Source organism: Anneissia japonica, unplaced genomic scaffold (assembly GCF_011630105.1).
Source record: "Anneissia japonica isolate Jap-2015-1 unplaced genomic scaffold, ASM1163010v1 scaffold11779_len1430905_cov172, whole genome shotgun sequence".
Lineage (NCBI taxonomy): Eukaryota > Metazoa > Echinodermata > Crinoidea > Comatulida > Comatulidae > Anneissia > Anneissia japonica.
Genome location: NW_022740041.1, coordinates 1,037,354 through 1,059,575, shown reverse-complemented (window position 1 = coordinate 1,059,575; position 22,222 = coordinate 1,037,354). Strand labels below are relative to the sequence as shown.

Here is a 22,222-nt window from a genome sequence, read left to right as displayed (position 1 = left end):
ATATACAGTAACCAGCCAATCAAATGGAGACAAGTATAGTAAATAGTCAATCATGGGTGTATAAACCATAAAAACAAAAGATAAATTGCAGTGATTGAATAGTAAGCCAAAATTAACATTTCAGAGCCTGAAAGCATTGAAACTACATTGAGTCCATGGGAGCTGATAGTATACTGTAATATGACCAAATTTTAAATCTTTTTTATGAGTCTCAAAATTCTTTGTAGTGCTTCTAAATCCAATTTAACGGCCTAAAATATGGCTCAAGATATTCCCTCCAGTTGTACTGCTGCACGTATACCACAACTGACTCGCTTCCATCCAACGATCCTTGCATTGTTCATCCCAGTAGTGCTGCTCAGTGCTAGTATTGACTATACTTGCCATGTCATCGAAGCACCCAACAGCATTGTTGTGGTGGATTTTATTGTGAAAATTATGTATACAGGCCAGTACCAGAGCATGTAGTGATTTTTATTTCATCCTGAGCAGTTGTTGCAATTCAATCGGACCACTTTTCCTCACAAACCATTGAAATAGAAAAGTCATACAAATAGGTGATTATGGCTGATGACCCCTTCGACAGCAACATCTCATCTATTATTAGTACATGTACTGTAGTTGCCTCGCAGGCAACTCCAAAAATGCATTAGGCTTCATTGACTGTCTTGCAGAAAACATACCCATCATCTAATTAGCTTCAGTGCAGATGATGTTTTTGCTCTTCTCTTCTGTGATATCCATATTGGTATAATGAGCGTATTGTCGACTTTAATACTTTGCCTTACAAGTTCTTGCTTTAAGCGTTGGTAGGGTTAAGTTTCTGGCCGATTGATTAATAGATCTCTTACCTCCTGGGCAATGAACCTACCACATAATGGTACTTAGTAAGTTCCGCTGTAATGTTCCTAGTGTGAAATTGTGATTCCACTTGAATGAACCATGTCACTGGTAGCGTTGAAGCAATTGCCGAGCATGAACCAGGGCTTGTTGTTGAGCAGATGATGCTTGGATTGTTTGGTTTTGCCTGGACACTGGATGGTTGTGGAGAAGACGTCCCAAAACCCTTGGAGTTGTTAATGCCGGGGTCACCAATTTTGGATGTTGAATGTGTATAGACAACACAAAACTCAACAGCCAATTTTGTGTATAACTGTAATTTATTAAATCGAGTAATCAAGTGAAAAATACAAAGTTAAAAGTATAAAAACACTTGTTTTGGAGAGAGTATAAAAATAATGTTTGTCCTTTTAGAGAATGAAAACTACTACTACTAACTGAAATACTGAGATGTAACCTCAGTAGTGTTAGGTTTTAGAGTCTTGATTGGTCACTCCCTTTGCTTGTACATTCCAATGTACTGACACTGCTGACCACAATATAAACTTACTTTCAGTTTTCACTGAAAGTTGTCAGCTAATAAATTATGCCTACCAAGCCTATACATTAAGGGTAGGTATGCTGAGTTGAATTAGAATTAATATGAATAGGAAATACTGTAATATACTGTATAAACTTTAAAGTTAAAATATTTTGATTATAAAACGTTAAAAATTAAAATTGCAGAAATTAAAACATGAATAGACGCTACAACTTCTTCATGATTGTTAAAAACCAACTGGTATTGGTTGAATAAAAGTAGTCAGTGTCACTTCTGGATCATCAGCATATTTCTTGATTTGAGCCAGGACAGATCTGAGGAGCTTGTACGTATCAGAGTGGCTTAACTCCGATTCTTTTGAAACTTAAACCCTGCTCATTTCCAATAATGTTATCATTGCATATGGTTCACTGTGGATCTGTTAGTTATAGTCAGACGTAATTTGCCAATTAACTGTGACCGAATTGCTTCAGGTTGTGTGTTCCCGTGAACTAGGCTGTAAATTTTTGCCATGTTTGTTATACTGTTATCAATTTGCTCTTGGTAATTTAAGTAAGTACCACCAGCCAGTTCATCAAAAACAATCACTTTGCTATCACTTTCTGAACTAACATAAACTCTGTTAACATGGGTCCCTTCCTGCGTTGTAGCATCAAAGCCAATGGACAGGTGGTTAGCTTCTAGCATAAATTTTGCAGACTGCTCTTGGTAATCCAAGTAAGTACCACCAGCCAGTTCAATATACACAATCACTTTGCTATCACTTTCTGAACTAACAAACTCTGTTAACAGGGGTCCCTTCCTGCGTTGTAGCATCAAAGCCAATGGACAGGTGGTTAGCTTCTAGCATAAATTTTGCAGACTGCTCTTGGTAATCCAAGTAAGTACCACCAGCCAGTTCATCAAACACAATCACTTTCTGAACTAACATAAACTCTGTTAACATGGGGTCCCTTCCTGTGTTGTAGCATCAATGCCAATGGACAGGGGGTTTAAGCTTCTAGCATAAATTTCGCAGACTGGTAGTCGGCTACAGCGTCTAGCTCTGTGGCCATATTTTCAACCAAGCTTCTTTTTGGAGCATTAATTACATCTGAAATGTTCTGCCAGATTTTACAATCAGTTGTTCTATTAAGCTTGGTTGGAGCCCCTAAATCCAAAATCTTAAACACAAACTCCCTGGTTATGACTGAATGTATTGCCTTGTTCGCAATTCTGAACATGTGTGTGCTCTGAATGTAGATTCCCATGGAATGTCCCTTCATTTGTTATGTTGTAAATCAATACTTTTAGAAGCTGTTTTGATTAAAAACTCACAAAAAAAATTTACTTGCGTTCGATGGTTTATTTTTTTTCGCCATGCAAATTTTTTATGTTGTAAATTAATACTTTTAGAAGAGCTGTTTTGATTAAAAACAAACTTGGACCATACTAGGTTTCTGTGTATTTTACCACATAGCTCAAATATACGCTGTGCGACTTTACTCTCATTTTGTAGGTGCTGGTCTCAATTTTTGTAAGGAATCACAAATATCGGTATCAGCTGATAACCACTTTGTTAACCAATGATCAAAATAAGACATTACTGGATAGGCACATTAATTTTCATACAAGGCTCAGGAGGTCCAATATGGATGATCTGAACATGTCTTACCACTGACTTCCACATTGCTTCAATGAAATCTTTTTCATCGATTTCTGTTGACACTGCACACAAGTAATACTGATTGACAATAATTGATTTCTGCCAATTACTTAGCCCTTTCATGTGCAAATTATTTTTTTGCAAAAAAAAAAAAAAAATTCCACCTCATTAATTAATTACAATTCTGTCCTCATTTGAGGACGCTGAGCATGAATGGTAATATATTTTGCACTATATCTGTACTTGACAAATTAACACAATAGAAAAATGTTTGACTTAGAAATTGTTATAATACACTTTATTTATACTGTATACTGAGTTACTTCCACTTCTTTATTTACATATGCAGTTCTGTATGCATATATTCAGCATTTTTAGGCTGTGTGGAAATGTTCCATGCAAGTCGGACAGACTGGTTCCTGGCATTTGCCACATTGGTACCGGGTTTTTTTTTGCAAATGTTATCGTGACAACGTCTTTCTTTGTCAGTTTTGGATGACCATTGGGAACCAACATTGTGTGTCCTGATTTCATTTGCTGCACGATGCACCGCTTTCCTTCGCTTTATAGGCTGCCTGTTGTCTTCATCCAAGCTTGGACTCCCCTCTCCGCCCTTCTTCTAAATTTCCGCAGTTGATGAGAGCTCTGGCTACTGAGGCTTTAAACCATAACAAGTCATGACCTGTTGGATTATTATGCTTGTACAAAAGCCATGCATTGCAAAGAGCAACACTCATGAAATGATAGAAAATACGCATGTACCATTTATATTGGCGTATCGAATGTTTGTATAGTGCTACCAGGTGGTCCATTTTATCCACGCCCCCCCCCCATGTAACTGTTGTAAATTCTTATCACATAGGGCCGATTGACTTTAATTATTTCCTTTCTAACTTTAGAGTATCGTTTAGCCTTATCTATTGGAGCTATTCCAGCATATGACGATGCAATGTTGACGACAGAGTTGTCCATCCATCTAGTAATGGTTATGTTCTCATTTGAAGTACAAGTCATTGATCCACGGCCGGCTCTTGTCAGCTCGCGGACAGTCTTCAGTTTATCATTTCCTCCCATTAGCCTATTTTTTCTGATAGTGCCAACACATTCAATTCATTTTTTTTTTTCCCTAACGAACAACTAATGCAGACGATGTTGCTTTGCTTTAGAATTTGCTGGTGGCTCTGGTGCAACAATGTCTTTGGCAATGGCAAAGCAATACCTGATGATCTTTAATACAGATAGTGCTGTCACTGTTTTGATAGACCTGGTGGTGGCATGATGTCTGGTAATGCATTTGCTGGGATACTACTCCTGCTTTTAAGCAACTGAAATGATTCCTCTTCACTACTACAAACTCCTTGTAGTAAACCACACCTGGACTATCATGGTTAAATCGAAAATGATGATATTTCAAAATGCCAACTAAGGGTCACATGTATGGGACAAATAAGTCTTGCCAGTTGTATGATGGAACCTCTATGCATCCATCTTCCCAGCAAACTACACATGCTATGTTGGCTCCTGGATTTGAGCTCGCATTTACAGCATCTGCAATATCCTTCAGAGAAGCTTACAAATGTACACCTATATTTCTGCTTAAACAATCTAAAATTTGCATCTGGTGCAAATTATTAATTAATATCAGAAAATGCAAGCTTATATCCGTGTGATGGCCATGGATACACCTCTATGCTAAATGCCACAATAAATATCTGTTCTTATTTTGCCCACTGCAATTATCACAGTTAAGACTGGCGTTTAACACTCCTATAAAAATATAACAAAATAATTGAACATAGTATTGCGTTCTCGCATACATGTCCTCAGAAGAGACTAAAAAACAGATGTACACAGAAGAACAGTATGAGATTATTAATTTATTTATTCATATTTTCAATTTATCATTGTTTAAGTATTATTCCTCTGTGCAATGAAAATAGTAGAATAGGAGATAATAATATTAATAATAATAAAAATAATTATTATTGCTATACTTACCAATGCATAAACAGAAACACGTCTTTGCATACTCGCTGATTATCAACCATGTAAAGTCAAACGAGATCTCTTCCGCTCCGTTTGTATTTTTCATTTGGAGCTTTCGGTTATGGTGCCATTCTTTATCGTTGCACTTATTTTCCCAATTATGAACATAATTGCGCTCTACCACAGTCAGTTCTGAAATCTGGGCCCGGAGATTCACAATGAACGTGTTGTCAAACTGTTTTAAACAAGGTCCATCTTTACATTTGCAATGCCAAAATGTTTCAATCTTATCCAGTTTCTCTTGGTTGTTTGCACCCAACCAGTCTTCCTCTTCATGCCTTAAACATACAACTTAAATATTTTATTTTAATTTACTTTTTAATTTGGCAAAGGAAATGAGTTCTATTACCAAGAATACAGTTTATTTTTTGCTGTTATTTTTTAACAATAACAGAATTTTAAACTAGGCGTATAGCCTAGGCCTAGTTCAAAAAAATAAATGATATTTCAGCAACCGTGGTCAAAATTGTAACACTGATTTTTTAGCATGAGTGCTGTGATGAGTAAATGCATCATTAGATACAAAATAATTTATTAATCGTCTCCAATTCTGCAATCTGGTTATATTATAATTATATTTCAGAGCCTGCAGAACAGAGGTACTCAATAAACGTCTGGGATTCTAAACCTACCGGTCTGAAAACACTAACAACATAGATCATCAAAGTCTTAATCATTATACAAAGTCTTTATCTCTTTTTTGAAGTTCCAGACCACAGTATCAAGAAATTTGATGACAGAAAACATCTCTCCGTTGTTGGCTGGTCTCAACTGATGTTCACTGTGTGTTAAAACATATTAACGTTTTAAAGTAATGAACAAATCTTAGTGTTATCATTAATGGTACAATTTATGTTTTCGTGTAGGGTGATATTCATTCAATTGCCTGCCATTCTGATCATCTACCTAGATAAAAATCACACTCGCCACACATCCCAACTCTCTGGCCAATTTCTTGCCAAACATTTCTTTCTTTTACTGCATTTTTTAAATTGGTGTTTGCTTTGTCGTACAAAATTGCATTTTTTTTTTCTACTTCCAAAATGAGCCGCTTCATCTGATCATCCATCATGAAGTGTATATTTGGTCACTAATGCGGAAGTTGAGCCAAACATGGTTGAGTACAGCATTGTGCATACTCCAAATTTGATATGTTACCAACATGTTTTTTTGCCTTTGTCATTATGCAGTTCTGCTGATGGGCTCCGGTCCTACAGAATAAATTCTTTCTGCAACTGCTTCCATTGTATTTTTCATTCACAGAGATGCAATGTCCCTTGAGGGTTTATCAATCTGTTCACTCATTTCCAATGAAGGTATATACCAGCTTGGCTGTAATATATAAGATAAGAAGATAGTTCTTTATCTAAACATATTTTTTTTAAACTCTTTCAACGTGCCGACAGATATTAGTATTCTCCCTGCAGCATACACACTCGAATCTGATTAGGCATTACAATACACTTGTCACACGTACACTCAATCTAAATAGTGTGTGTTCTAATCTAACATTATTTTCTATAGAATTATCGTTGTCGCTTTCTTTGCCTTCATGTTCTTCTGAAAATTGCCTTTTGGGCGGAATAAGAATTTGGCTCGCCTATCTACTGGGTGATAGTGGTATCTGGAATTTTTATTGCATCACAGGATGCAGCGCCCTCTCTCAGTCTATTCCAAGTGAGTAGTATGATTTTTGATCTTTTTTTCAGCAGAGACAGAACATATGAATGTGAACATTGTGGAAAGAAATTTAATCAAAGAAATACATAATCATAACTATATGAACTCGTTGAATAGAATTTTTGTGTTAGGCGCCGCCATAGAGCTCATTTAAGTGTGTAGTTAGGCTCTTGTACCGTTTCCTTGCCGTTATGTTGGCTTGCCGTCCTCGGCTATGACAGTATTGTATTAAAACAATGCACTATGAAGTGTATAGTTGCATACCACATTTTCAGCAGTGGAAGAACATATGAATGTGAACATTGTGGGAAGAAATTTAATAGAAATACATAATTTTATAAAGGACAGCACAGAAAATTTGAACATTGCGAAAAGAAGTGTAATATAAAAACACTTGATGAACTTTTTTATTATGATCATATTAGATCTCATTAAGTTTGTATTAGATCGCCAGTTTGGCTATCACTGTTTCTACTCTGGTAGCCATGATGGCAATGGGAATGACGAAACTATTTGCCGTGACTTAATTTTCTGTCGCCAATGGCGACATTGCGATTGTATTTTTTGAGCACTGAAGTAAATAAATTTTGTTTGAATTTAATGAATTTGTGGTCACATTGATGACATCCCAACCATTTGCTTCTTTTATATATTTTTCTTGCCGGTGAAGAAGTACATCAAAATCCCATTTCTCTTTGCAAGAATGTCTGAACTACTTCCAACATTCAATCATGGGTCATGTTTTTATCTTATATTTCATCTGCATAGTCTTTATGCAGATTTTATTCAGCTCTCCATTTTAATTTTTATGTATTGCCACACTGGCAATAGCTTTGCTATACACCTGTTTCTGTCTTCAATCACTTTTGACTTCATAGGTGCTTCTGAAAAACATTCTTTCCAACTTCAAAAATTTAATCAATCCTTAAATATTACAGGCCCACCTGGCTCATTCTTGCCATCTTTAAAGTAAAAGTATCATTTTTCACAGACTGACATTGGTGAAAATGCAACAAAGAATGTCACCTGAAGGTTACGTTTTTGGCAATTCCACTTTGCCGGAGTTACAGTAAGTTCTCTTTAAGTCAAGAACCTCAGGGTAAACCAACTAGCATGTTACACCCAACCCCTTTCTATATGCAGTACTACAGGCACATTTACCTCAAATGAAGATCTGGTTCTAAATTTTGTATGAGTAATTTGGTATTTTTAATTTTAATTCATCAAACATTAACAAAATTTTCCTTGTATTTTCTATTCACATTTGAAAAATGGATACAAATCCAGATCTTGAATTGTTCTTGCTAGCTGCCCTAATATAATGAATAGAATGAACATTCTGTACACTAAAAACTATTGACTGATGCCATCTTGAAGTGAGTAAACATTTGATACAAAAAGTTATTCAGTCCTGCCATGATCATAAAACAAATAGATATTTGGTACAAGAAAAACTAACGACTGCACATTTTGGTGTAATACAAGCCATAGACCAATGCTATCATGAAAAGATGAACATTTAGTACACATGAAGAAGAGATCAAAAGAGAACAAGTATCAGTCAGTTCCTTCTTCCATCTTCCGGTAATAATAACCCAACAAAAGAACATTTAAGACTACTGTATTGTGAACAAATACATTGAAACTTTCAAATAAGGATGTTCAATTGATGAAAAGAGTTTTGCAAAATGCTGCTAATCAGAGAGAGGAAAGTTCAATAACATGTCGAAAGATGCTCTGTGGATTTAAGTGGTTGATAAGACCATTTAGGAACTGTTTGTGATTCATTGAAATTCAGGAAGATCAATTGGTGAAAAGAGTTTTGCAAACTCTTGCCAATAACAGCAAGAAATGGACAATGTCTAAAGAACATTTAAGGCTATTTTGTGCATTGAAATTTTCAAATAAGGATAATAATTGATGAAAAGTGTTTTGCAAACTGCTGCTTCTAATCAGGGAGAGAGAAGTTTGATTAACACCGGCAGATGTACATCAAGGCTGTATGGTAGACACAGTGGAAAGATGCTGTGGATTTGAATGGTTTATAAGAGCATTTAGGAACTGTATTTGATACATTGAAATTCAAATCTTCAAATGATAGGAAGATCAATTTGTGAAAGGAGTACTTCCACTTATAGCAAAAAAAAATATATCAATCACAGATGCAGAAATGGACAATGTCTAAAGAACTTTTAAGACTAATGTGTACATTGAAACTTTGAAATAAGGATAACCAGTTGATGAAAAGATTTTTGCAAACTGCTGCTTCTAATCAGGGAGAGAAAAGTTCATTTAACACTAGGCAGATGTACATCAAGGTTGATTACACTGTTGAAAGATGCTCTGAGGATTTGAATGTTTTATAAAACCATTACAGTAAGAACTGCTTGTGATACATTGAAATTCCAAATGATAGGAAGATAAATTGGTAAAAGGAATTTTGCAAACTATTGCCAATTACCGGTACAGCAAGAAATGGACAATGTCTAAAGAACATTTTTAAGACTATCGATGAACAATACATTGAAACTTTCAAATAAGGATAGTCAATTGATGAAAAGAGTTGCAAACTGCTACTTCTAATCAGGGAGGGAAAAGTCCAATTAACACAGGCAGATGCACACATGGACAATATCTCAATAACTTTTAATGACTGTACATTGAAATTTTCAAATGGTGATGATCAACTGATGAAAAGAGTTTTTCAAAATGCTGACAAATGCAGACATATAATAATTATTAACTAACAAATTTCAATTGTGAAGGCAGAGCAAGAACCATTCAACTACTGGATAATGGAAGAAACCTTTATCCATTCCATTATCTAGCACTAGAAAATGATTCATTAGTTGATTTTTTTTTATTTATACCAACATCTTAACACCTAGTCCACTTGATAAGTGATCAGGCAGTGAATGTGGTTCTACCTTTAAACATGGTACAGTTCTGTATTATTCAATTTTTTAAAAGATAAATTATTTAATAAAGAATTTAATATACAGACATTAACTGACTGACTGTACTACAAAAACAGAAGTTGAACAATTTTTATTCAGTTCAACATCAAAACCTGCAAATAGTTTTGAAATCATAAGCAAAAGAAAATACTGTACATGACTTTTATTCTGAATTGAACCACCAGAACAAATTCATGAAAGTAAAATTTTACCTCATCTCACAACTAAATTCTGAGCTCTCACATTACTCCCCTCCCAGTACAACATAATAATAAAACCCTAAACACCAGTATTTAGTTAAATGGACATAAGATCCAAAATTAAATGAAATTCATCATATTGCGTGATATTTCTATCACAGTATGAAGATCTTATAGTTTAGCAATGTTTGAAGATATTTTGAATGCAAGAGAATAATTGATCAATGGGTGTAGCCCACCATCAGGAATCTAATTCGTTAACAATCAATTATTTATTCAGAGATAAGGATGATAGGTTACAAGTTCTTTGTTAAAAAAAGTTGAAAAGGCCGTCTACTCCGTCTATGAGAAGAAGACCTCGAGAGTGATTGGTGCCCCATGTTAATGAGGGTATCGTTTAGCCTGTCTAGTCATCTAGTGATTCAAAACCGAAAGAGGACGCAGTATAATCGTAAAAGTACTTAACTTTATTCAAATTACTGTGGATCCTGCTGATCCAGTAGCCATATCTCAGTTTGATCTGTTTGTCCTTCCTAACAAAAGGTAACTTTGTGTTGTTGTACATGTTTAATCGGACAAAGGCCTAAGAAAAACAAAATCAAGATATTAGACTACCAGACGAAGATCAAGCTGTCTACTTTTTCTTGAGAAGTCGCAGAATTAGTTCTGACATTTGTTTGTTTTGGTTTTCTATTTGTTGAAGCATTTGCTGCCGAGTGAGTTCATTTTTTGTTGCATGACCATAGTCATTATGTTATTTTGGGCTTCTTGTGCGATTCTTTCAGCTTCTGCATTGGCCTCCATCTTGCATTGGAGGAACTTGATTGTTGCATTGCCTTTTCTCATCTTCTTACTGGCAGTTTGATCTCTGACAATATTAAGGGGAAAAAATGGGAAAATTGAAAAAAATTAAATTTACTATTACAATATAAATATTATTTTAAATTGCCAACATAAAATGAGATCAACAGTCTTATGAAATTGTTATATAAGCTATGTAAATCCAATAAAAAGAAAAACTAGGTTCATAAAAAAATTAAAATAAATTTTTGTGGTGAATTGTTAAAAACTCTAACCAATTCTTTAATTCTAAATATTTTTAAAGCTGTATTGGCAATTCTGAATATACGAAAATGTCTTTGAAAAAAACATTTTACTCTACCCATCTACATATTTTGGAGTTTCATAAAAATAATGAACTTAAACAATGTAAAAATCGCTTATCCTGAACTGTGGGCTGGTAATGATCAGAAAATTCAAGGAGCACTTCCAGTGTCTGTAGAACTTTATTTTATTATAGTAATATTAGAAAAAATACCATCTAAAATTTTTTTTTTTAATATATAGAATATTACTCATCAAATGTACAGTTTAAGTAATTCAGGATTAATTTTTATTTTTCAAGGTTTTCTGGGTTCCATCGGACAATACATCTTTAAAGGACAAATACATTTGTCCTTTAAAATAAAATTTAAAATTTGAAATACAAATTTCATATCTCATCATTTTTAATACCTTGATTTTGTTTCCTGAAATGTTTCTAAGGAGCGTTTTCTCCTCACCTGCCATTCGTGCTGCTGCTGCTGCATCACCTTCCAATTTTTTTGCGGTTGCATTTTTCTCCTGATTCATTAGGTCTTCAATGCCTTTCTCCATTTCAGTTAGTTCTTTGTATGGTTTTGAGTGACGCAGTGGTTCAGGCAAAGTTTGGTATCAGGCTGACCTTGTTGGATTGATAACAGAGCTAGCTTGGTATATTTCCCACTCAACATCAATACGAATGGCTTTCTTGGAACGTACAGCTTGACTAGCGCCAACTTGCTTGGCATACAGGGCATACATCTTCAGGTTGTCAGCAAAGCTTAATATGCTCTCTTTGACAAATTTCCAATCGCTTCTTTTCATACGTCTTTCTACTTAATTCAAAAAACACCTAGGAAAGTTCTACAACTTGCTGATTCCGGAAATTACTATGTTGGCATTTTCTGCATTTAACTTTTTTAAGTTGATTGTAACTAAGTAGATATCTGTTGTGTTTACCAGATAGTCTTCTTTTCACTTCTTTCATAAACTGATTAGGAATATATTTTGGTAACCATTTAGTATTAGATGCTCAGAAAGATGTTTTCCACTTATTCGATTTAGATGCAATCAGCTGATACAGATGGTGGTCCTGCCTTTTAGCCGTCATGTGCCTCGCCTTAAATCGCACATCACCTTAAAAAAAGAAAACTATGATTCAGTGATTAATCATATATAATATTTAAGTACCAAAAAAAAAAAAATCAAGATATGTATGTCAATATGCACCACATGAAAGCTACAGTAATCTTCTATGGTGTGTATTTATATCCAAGTGGCATTTTATCTCGACGTTTCGGTTGACTTGCTTCAACCGTCTTCAAGAGAATAATATCTGCAGAGATCTCAAACAGGGAAATACTTATATGTTTGAGTGATGAGACTTGCTGCTGATTGGTTGAAAACTAAACAAAGGCTGAGCCTACCAGTGAAAAGCTATACAAAAGCTAAAATTCACGATCTGAATAGAAGGGCGGGGCGTGGCTAGAAAGCCAAGACAGTGGCATTGTTCTAGCTGGGGGAAGGAAAGCCAAAAACAATGGCATAGTTCCAGTGTAGAGGGAAAGTTTGGCGGGAAAAAATTTGGTTTAGGTCCGGTTAAACATTGGCAACCAAATATCGCTAGTTGTAGAATGCGTTGAATATAGTGAGAAAGCTGTCCCAAAAATGGTAAACATACAGACTTTCTAGGTTCCGTGTCATCTTGGCTATTGCTGCATTTGTGCATTTTCAAATCTCTCATGTGATAACCGTTGAGTTTCAGGGCTTCCTTTACATGTTGCATCTCTTTCTGGATGGAGTTGCAGTCACTGATGCTTTGTGCTCTTCTTATAAGTGTGTTACAAACTCCTTTCTTGGTAGATGGGTGGTGAAACGAGCTTTATTGAAATATCTGTCGGTATGAGTTGGTTTGCGGTAGACTGAATGCGATAAAATGCCTGAGTTCTGCCTGGTGACAAAAACATAAAGGAAAGGTAGTAACAAAAATATGTTGAAGTAATCTGTCAATGATTCTATCTGTGCGTGTACTCGTCTGCTTTTTCCATACATTGCTGTGCTTCTTGCAACATCTCAACATGCTTTCTAAACTGCGGAATGGTGTTTGTACTTATTTGTCCCATTGCTTTCACACTTGTGTGGTTAATTATTTCTTGGTCAGTTATCTGGCAAGCTGCCTCCAAGCTGTTGAAGTGTTTCAAAAATAGGCCAAGACTTATGTGTAGACCATGAGGAGGACATACCTAAAAAACAAGTAAGTTTAAGTTTTATAGATTTATCAATGTCATTTTATATCAGAGTTGTTGTTATTTATAATAGGTTATTAGTTTTTAGTGTATTGTATGTAAATAAATATTTTTTATCAACGTCTGTTTATTAAATTTTGTAATCTAGTATTTACAATAAAGAAATGACACACAATAGTTGGTGTAGTTAACACCTACATGGTCAATTTCAATGTCAAATAATGGCTCTGCTATAATCACTGACACTTTCATTGAACCTCTTTAAATCCATTCTTAAAGTCTTGAGGGTACATGGTGTTTCATCATTCTTTTTACTTGTATGGCACCACAAGCAATAATGTCTACCTATACAGACAAAAAAAAAAATTCAATTAGTTATGTTGGTATTTGCAGTACACTAGGCCAGATTTCACCTTCATTTCATCCATGAGTATGAAAATGTTCTTCTGGTGTGGCAACATGTTAGCAACGTCATTGTCAGAACAAAATCTGTCGATGAAGCCTTCATTGATCCCATGATGAGGCGATGTGTGTGTAATTTTGAAGTGTTTTTGGATGGGGCAATTTCAGAAATCCATTGTGAGCCCCCTCCTTTATTTTTTACATACAATTAAAAGTATTTGGCTAACACTTTTCCACTGAAATTATGATTGTAGTGAGTGTTTGTTAATTCTGGCTAGGCCAGGCATGGGAAACGATTTTTCGTTTCCGTGACTTGTTGGTCACGGTAACCACAACCCTCAAATCCGGTCGCCTGTAATCAGTGTCTGATATTTGGGGTACAGTCTCTATTATACTTTATAGTATTGAGGCATGTCTTAACTAAATCACCTCAATACTTTTGGAGTTTCTGATTGGATCATAAAGAAATTCTTTCTCTATGATTTAATTTGTTTACCAAAAAGCTGCTAATTAAGGCTTAAAACTGTCAATCGTCTGTTGGAAAGTGTAAGTCGAATTGTCCAAGGGTGAATGCTTGTGATTTTAGAATGACCAATAATATGTCAATAGTTGTAAACCCTTAAGGTGTCAAGCTGATGTGAGTTAATATCATTGAACCTTAATACTACCTGACAATAGGTGCATGTTATTTTGCCTTGTAATGCATTTCTCATACTAATATTAGAATATATGTTATCTATAGAAGGCAAATTCAGCAAACCATCTAGACTTGAATTGGACAGGAATACTTCTTTCTCCATTGAAGTGATGATTATCACTGATAATACTCTTGCATATTACCTTGCATGTGATTTAAAAAACATAGTTGAATTGAGCAAGCTAAATGGCAATTCCCCATGGTAAGGGTAAGAGAGTAGGCCCCTATTCCATCGTGAATTTTATGCTGCTACTGTTAATGTCTCATTGCTTTTAACAGACTTTTGGCAAACTGGGATTCAACAATTGGGATTCATTGTGTCGGCAAACTGGGATTTGGCAAAGTGGTCCCGGCAATCTGGCATTCGGCAAACTGGAATTCGACCATCTGGCCTAGACCCGCTTATAAGGGGTAGTGCTGAACTAATAATTTATAGGTTTAGGCTGGTAGGGCACCTGTCTCTTATACGGTGTTTTCAATATGCAATATATTCATATAGAACCTTGTAATTGCAGCTTAATATGCTATGTCTATAGCAGAACAGTGAATAATTAATTGTGTAACACATTTATAATTGATGTACTAAAAATATTGTGTATACAGTATAACTTTAATCAATTCAAATACATACTTATTTATTATATTGTATAGAAGTTAAAGTAAATTATACATAAAGAGGATATAATACTTCAGAATTGATGTACTAAAATTATTGTGTATACAGTATAACTTTATTCAGTTCAAATACATACTTATTTCTTACATTGTATAGAAGTTAACAAAGTAAATTATACATAAAGAGGATATATAATACTTCAGAATTGATGTACTAAATTGATTGCGTACACAGTATCATTTTATTCAGTTCAAATACGTACTTATTTCTTACATTGTATAGAAGTTAACAAAATAAATTAAACATAAAGAGGATATATAATACTTCAAAATTGATGAACTAAAATTGTTGCTTATGCAGTATAACTTTATTCAATTCAAATGAATTTATTTCTTGCATTGTATAGAAGTTAACAAAGTAAATTACTGTTACATGAGAGTGATATATAATACTTCAGAATCCAGTATAGTATTATTTTGATATAAATGGAAGTTTTAAGACAAAATGCCCTCATTTTATTGGGGTTTTCAATATGTAATATCAGTGTACTTTAATATGTAATATCAGTGTACTGATGTCATGTGAAGGATTAGAATGTAAAATAAATGAAAGTAAATACTTCCGAAGACTCAAGGGCTCGGGAGCTTATCTTCAGTTTCCATAATGTTAAGTGGATGAGAGTGTGATACTCTTCTGGATTGGACTCCTGTCAATCACAGTCTCAGGCGGGCCCCCATGAGTTCAGTGGCAATCCAGCAGTGGGAGAAAGGAGAGCTTTATTGTTTACCACTTATATACACCAACCGTGGTGGGGCGTGGGTGGACGTGGCGGCGTGAACTTATTGTGTCAGAAAATTTCTGGATCTGCCCCTGAGCTTATTCCCTTCAAATTGCAAATGTATACAGCTGGGCTGGATAAGGTGCCTTCTTCACAGACACTTTGCAACCCCTTGATAATAATTTTTTTCCTTTCTTGATACTGTATTTTATACTGTACATCAAATCATAAAATTATACCGTACAGTAGGCCTACCTTTTCATTGACCTCCAACAGGTTGCCTCTTTGAGGTGGTGGTGGTGATGGTGTTTTCTTACAGGTTAAAAAACATTTAAAATAATTGGTTTAATAACTGACAGTAATGTACTTGTACTAGGTTGAATAAATTTGAAAAACAAAACAAACAAATTGATAATAATATATTATTTATTTGTTATTCTGTCTTTAAAATGATAGCATGCAGTTACACAGCCCTGGTTTCATACAGCATGGAGGTATTTTTATACCTCCATGCATACAGTAAATCGACCACATAAACAAAAAGAAAATGTAACAGAAATGCAAATCACAAATAAAAATTAAATTAACAGATAAAAAAGAAAAAGAAATGATTCAATTTGGATCAAAGCAAGAGAACATTACTTTGCATTAGAAATGATAAAAAAAAAGATTACAGTACATGGTTTTACGTTTTTAAATGTAGCCAGTTGAACATAATAAATTTGGTTTGGAAGCTTGTTCCATGTCTCTTATTGACATGCTATTAAATGTTCTCTTCCTTTGTTGTACAAGCTTCACTTCTGCTCCATTATAGATTATTTGATAATGTGTAGTTGCAAAAATTATGCACAAACCTACGTATGTGTTGTTCACTTACTGCATAAGTTGAATTTTATCAGATTGAATAAAAGTTCATTATTTTAACGATGTGTTATCTGACCATTTTCGTTATGTGTTTTTTGTTGCCAGTAAACCAGTTGGAGACACTGTGTGTGAGTTTTAAGTCACTCGGCCAGAAGAGGGTGTGTGTGAAAGAATGTTAATTTTGCAACCTGCAAAGAATACGGATTTTTGTGAAAAAATTGTACAGTATGAGTTACTATTAGGAATTTTTTTTAAATATATTCATTCAAATGGGGTGCTATTTGAGAACAAAATCATTTTAATTGTAAAGACATCTTTCCAAATCATCGAGAAACTGCCGCGCTGTAGTCTGTGATTAAGATCTTTATAAACTTTATTTTCAGCTTTGCTTCATTTAATCGTTTTTCATTTTATTTTTTTTTTCAGTTCATTTGTAGTTTAATCACCTGTACATATACATCATAAAATGTATTGTATATAGAGACAATGCACTAGTAAGAGGCCTACATAAAATCCCTAAGTTTACTAATTCCTACATTTAAAATGCCTGCTGTTATGAATTAGCAGACCATGAAAAAATAGTTTTGCAAACTCGATGAAAACAATTATTGCTTACTGGACATAAGAAAAAGTCATTATTTTTTACTGTCAACACATATGAGGGGAAATTCCTCCATCTGAAAATGACTTTTTGCATAGGCCTATATTCCCTCTCTATAACCGCCACACTGTTCCATTCTCTGTTGTCAATCGGCGCTCACCACGTCATAGAGTTGTACCCTATTCATTGTTTTAAGCCCACCTTACACGAAGACTTTCGTATTGAAAGGGTAATCCATTTTGGTATCCGCCCAGTTGATCGAAATCCAGTTAGCCGAAACCCGGTTTGCCGAGTTTAGGCTACTTTGCCGAACCCAGTTTGCCGAATCCAGTTCACCGAAAACACGAAATCCCAGTGGCCGAATCCTGGTTTGCCGAACCCAGTTTGCCGAATTTTGCCGTCACTGCTGTACAAAAGCGCAGCACACTACTATTTTGAACTAAATGTAATAACGTCAATTATGTAGGCGAAACCGAATGTAAACTCAGACTTAACCACCACAAAAAAAACACAAAAAAACAAGACCATCAAACAAGCTTCCTGTTGCTCACCACTTTAATTTACCGAGCCATACTATCAGTGATTTAGTGATCTTAGGCACCAATTTCAAATCTACTAAGGCTAGAGGATGTGCTGAGATCCTGTTGGTTCCTCTGTCTTTAATCTAATGTTAATGTTTATATATATATTATTAATGTCCTTTATTCGAACACTGTATTTACCTTTCTTTGATGATTTATATGTAATTTAACAGTGATAAAGAACATGAACCTATTAGTATTAAATAAGTCCATGGTAGGCCTAAGGGTAAGAGAGTAGGCCCCTATTCCATCGTGAATTTTATGCTGCTACTGTTAATGTCTCATTGCTTTTAACAGACTTTTGGCAAACTGGGATTCAACAATTGGGATTCATTGTGTCGGCAAACTGGGATTTGGCAAAGTGGTCCCGGCAATCTGGCATTCGGCAAACTGGAATTCGACCATCTGGCCTAGACCCGCTTATAAGGGGTAGTGCTGAACTAATAATTTATAGGTTTAGGCTGGTAGGGCACTGTCCTTAGCAGCAATTTTCCTTCAGATACCTGGTTGGTTGTGCACCTGTCTCATAATATCCAAATTACGGTTGATGCAAGCTTGTATGTGAACTGCCGGAACTGTGTCGTAGACACAATAACTTCTTCTAAAATATTTAATTTTAGAATGTTGTTCCTTCTAAGTAAGAAAATATACATATAGGTAAGTAGAAAGTGTACCATACTGTAGTTGTACAAGCCTGTGCCTTCATGGTGTTAGATTGAATTGCGCGTATCTGAGTGAAAATGTAAAAAGTAAAAAACAGAGCTAAAGATTGTTGTGTAATGGCATACCGTAGTCGTAGGCACATGTTTTTGCAACCGACATTCAACAATGTAAATTTAAATACTCTTTAAAAGTAGGCTAAGTGAAATAATTTTAATTTATTTAATAAAGTGTAATATTATTTATATGGTGACTTAAAAGCGATCCATGTGTCGTAAAATGCGCTTTAACTTAAATACATTAGGCCTATTATAACAATCGCTAAATATATAAATTCATGATCTTAATGTCGTTAATGATCTCAAAATCATTGCCTGTATATACATTATATAATTTTTATATTTAAATAATTTTAATTAATTTAATAAAGAGTAATTTTATTTATATAGTGACTTAAAAACGATCCATGTGTCATAAAACTTGCTTTGATTTAAATAGGCCAATTAACAATCGCATAAAAATACACATTCATGAATATGGAATACAGCATAAAGTGGCCGTTAATGTTCTCAAAGTTTTTGTGTATTTATACAATTTAATAATATTAAATTGTATAAATACAGAAAGACTTTGAGAACATGTTATATTTCCTGCGTTTTCGTTTTTTCGATATACTTATCAGCATTGTTGTTTAATTATATTGCATATTTGGCAAGTATTAGATTACATTTCATTCCTATTCATTGTTCATATAAATGTTTTTAGCAAATAAAAAAGTTTGTGTACATATAAGGTAGCTGCCATTGATTACACTTTATATTTATTGTTGTGTTACAGTATGGCGACACTCCATTTCACGAATTGTTGCAAAGTGACCATGAATACCAAGTTCACCATTACGGAACCCAAAACTTGTTACATGCTGGAGCTGACCCGAGTCTATTGAACCAGGTAAATAATTTGCCTATGTAGTATTGACAAAACATTAAAAAAACAGAGAAAGAATTATAACGGAGTTCATCAAATTATAATATATAAATAAAAACAGTGGCTGATCCAGGAGTTTGAAATAGAGGGGGGTGCACAGGGAGGGACTTTGACAGACGAAGAGTTCCCACCACCTAAGCCCCACTATGTTTGGGGCTGAGGTAAGAAACTTTTCGATTATGGCAGAAATGGCACTCTCAGATTTTAAATTTGAGTGTAATTTTTTTTCTCCATTTTTTAGCTGCACCACCCCACTCAAATCCGCCACTGAAAAATTAGTGAACACCCAAAGCTGAACATTATCGTATTCAGTTTTCGCAATGGACAATGCTGCTGATACAACAAAATAGCACTTCACAATTCTTATCATATCAGCATTGTCATATTAAATATTAATTATTTATAGTATCATCATATTATGGAATGATGTTAAATACATGGCATTGGGTAGAACTAGTAGATCGCAAAAGCGTAAACAAATTACGGTATGTTAGCACTCCGATTGTCATGGTTAAATAACATTTATAAAAAGTGTATTATTTCGATAGAAATAAATACATAAATACAGTATTCATACAATAAACATAATACTACAACTATATCTTCGTATAGTTATAGTATTATGTTTATTGTTTGAATAAACAATAAACATAATATTATAACTATATCTTCATATAAACATTTTTCATTTTTTTGAATGATTGATTGAATTTATTCGATGCTCAACATGCACAAGAAGCAAGACAACAAATGGATTGAGATCAAGATCAATTACCGTAATAAGCATCAGGAAAGCCTATCAGGCCAGAAGCCAGCCCATTTCCAATGAGGTCCAATCTAAATGTACACTGTCTGTCATGAGCTGAAAGATAAATAATTTAATTCCATACTGTAACTGAATAATTATATTTAAGTAAGTTACAAACTTACAATTCTTTTATATACATAGACTCTTAAATTGGTTGGTAGTGTCAATTAAAGAATTTTGTAGTGAAATGTTCGTAAAATCAGGAAAAAGGAGAAAAATGTCGATAGGTGGTCCAACAATTTTGATCGGGGTCTAAAACAAGGGGATGCCTATAGCCTTGTTCAGGGTCCCGGAATAAAATCTCTGGGGTGAGGTTCATGGGGAGAAATTTTACGGTACAGGATCGCCCATGTGATATTTTACCACAGTTGAATTGGCTATCAAAATATATTTGCTTGGATCGGCAAATTAATATATTCTTTTTGCCGTGGAGTTGGACAAGGAGGTTGATGTTAGTTTATATGTTATGGTTACTCGGGCTACATGAGCAAAGCTAGTTGCTTTTCAATAATAATAATAATAATAATAATAATAATAATAATAATAATAATAATAATTATTATTATTATTATTATTATTATTATTATTATTGTTATTGTTATTGTTATTGTTATTGTTATTGATGCTGCTGCTGTTGTTGTTGTTATTGCTATTACTATTATTATTATTATTATATAAAATGCTAACTGCTCTGTATATTCGAAAAGTGAAGTATATATGCAACCGGCCCCACCTAAATTATTCAAAATTACTTCAAAAATGGAGAAAAAAAATTGTATTAGTTCGTTTCTGGCCATCTCGAGTATGGACCATAGAGGTGACATCATAAATCCATATGTGAAGGTTCCCCCTGGATCCCCTTTATTTCGAATTTCTGGATCCGTCACTAGTATCTATATTTGATATTATGGAGGTACACATCTATGCAGATATAGATATCAATATCGATAAAGACGGTGTAATTTGAGCCTACCTCTATCAATTTCGCTGTCCTTTAAAAATAATATAGAAAATATGTTTGTCGGGCTATAACAAATTTCGATTATTAAAGATTGAAAGTTGTGCACCAGATAATTATAGGATTTTTGGTAATAAATTTAATAATGTCAATAAAAAAAAAAGATACGAATCTACAATGTAAACAACGAAAAGAAGTTAACAAGCCAAAAGCTTTAATTATTACTGTAAATAACGTTTCTTTACCCAGTTTCAAGGTCTTTAATATTGTTTTAGCGAGTCACTTGGAATGTATGCTGTTGTTGAATAGAATGCAAACATGTCAGTGCACGCTTCTGTCGAGGAAAGTGTCAGTGCCTTCAATGCGGCTGCCTAACAAACTTAGTAAAAACAATAACCATAGAATTATGACAGAATTCGAAATTAACTATCATGATTAACGATGCAAAATGTTGAATACTGTACTCACATTTGTTATTAATTGTAAAGTCTCCTTCGTAATCTTTCAAATCCATTCAGTATTGTTTATATGTAAAATGACACCTGGAGAGGCATACAAAAAAACAATTAATTATTCTTTTTTTCTAATGCGCCATTCCTTTATGACGATGAGGATGATGATGATGATGATGATAATAATAATAATAATAATAATAATAATAATAATAATAATAATAATAATAATAATAATAATAATAATAATGAGGATGATGATGATGTTGGTGGTTATAATGATATTGATAAAGATATGATGTTGATGTTGGTGATTATGATGATATTGATGATGTTGATGACCGTTGATGATTATGATAATGATTTAATGACTCAATGATGATGATGATGATGGCGATGATGATGGCGGTGATGATGATGTCGATAATTATTATGTTGATGATTGTAGAATAGTTTCGTTTCGTTTCGTTTCGTTTATTATTCTTCTCCACTCATAAAACATAATAAAAACAATTACACAAAAAAAAAAAAAAAATTTTTAAATAAAGTAAGAATCGACTTGAAAAAAAAAATGACTCCGATG

At 34.0% G+C, this 22,222-nt stretch overlaps 1 long non-coding RNA gene across 1 annotated transcript; it reads right to left on the bottom strand.

The window, feature by feature from the left end:
- Positions 1-20,196: 20,196 nt before the first annotated feature.
- LOC117118152 lies at positions 20,197-21,680 on the bottom strand. The gene is made up of 3 exons (XR_004447012.1): positions 21,656-21,680; positions 21,433-21,566; positions 20,197-20,283 (listed from the first exon to the last, which is right to left on the bottom strand). It is a non-coding gene; the product is annotated as an uncharacterized LOC117118152 (long non-coding RNA).
- Positions 21,681-22,222: the final 542 nt, after the last annotated feature.